Source organism: Silurus aristotelis (genome assembly GCF_946808225.1).
Source record: "Silurus aristotelis genome assembly, chromosome: 11".
Classification (NCBI taxonomy): domain Eukaryota; kingdom Metazoa; phylum Chordata; class Actinopteri; order Siluriformes; family Siluridae; genus Silurus; species Silurus aristotelis.
The window spans coordinates 5,669,923-5,670,956 of record NC_139584.1 but is presented as its reverse complement, the minus strand read 5'-3'; the positions used below and the strand labels follow the sequence as shown (position 1 = coordinate 5,670,956).

At 29.8% G+C, this 1,034-nt stretch overlaps 1 protein-coding gene across 1 annotated transcript in view; it reads right to left on the bottom strand.

Annotated features, from left to right (window-relative positions):
• acbd6 (acyl-CoA binding domain containing 6) overlaps nucleotides 1–200 on the bottom strand; it is a 30,284-nt gene extending 30,084 nt beyond the window's left edge. The window contains exon 1 of the mRNA XM_083555254.1: nucleotides 1–200. This exon is cut by the window's left edge and continues 346 nt beyond it. The gene's annotated coding sequence lies outside the window, so the exon portion shown is untranslated.
• Nucleotides 201–1,034: the final 834 nt, after the last annotated feature.

The following is a 1,034-nucleotide window of genomic DNA, read 5'->3' as shown; positions in this document are numbered from 1 at the left end:
CTCAAAATCTTACTTCTTCTCTACATAGGTGCACTTCACGAAATAGAAAAACACTCCCCTGTATTTGCAAAAGAATCAAAATGCTATAACACCGCGCTGTAGGTTTATATATGATCGAGTAAATTAGTGTGAAAATGTCCGCGCAAACTATTGAACTTTATATAGTGCACTTATAGAGGAAGTGTATAGTGATTTGGTATTGGTCCGTCCACAGCGCATCGCTATAAAAACTCCGGGAGTAAAACCGCTGCAACGAATACAGTTCCGTATGAACAAATAACATTGTGTGTATATTGCGACATCGATATAAAAAATAATTACACATTTTGATTGATTGTCGTATTGATTATCAGCGGCTCTGCTTTTACTGACTTTGGAAGCCAAATAATGCATGTAGCTTTACTAGTTATATTTGTTTTTAATGTTTTGTTTAAAAAAAAAAAAAAAAAAAATGTAAATGTTAAATGTGAATTGTTTTTTAAATTATTACTTTATTACTTTATAAAAAATTTTGTCACTGTAGTTCTGCAGTAATATTGTTTATTGCTTAAAATGTTGTCGATTTACTGACTCGGTTTTTAAACATAATTCTATATCGACTGACATTTAAAATTATAATTGACTATTTGTTATTATGTATTTATTATTATTATTATTATTATTATTATTATTATTATTATTATTATTATTATAATGATGCGCCAATGCAGTACTTAAAAGTTCACAAGGGGGCGACAAAGTCACACTTTTCAGCCCCTTCATTTCAATTCATATCAATGCAACTCTTTACATTTTTTTGTATTTAATCTTGTAATATTTGTTTGTAAGCTGTTTTACTTTTATCCTTTTTTAGCGACATATACAACACGTGTGCACATGGAGTGTGGTCTGATCTCGCTCATTATTTTAGACTAAACACACAACCTTTCATACACAGTGTATGCCAATTAAATATTTTCTGTTTCATTTCCTAGATGTTCTCCACATAAGGAAGCTCATTCATTAACAAATGATTTATGCAAAACACTTGAAAC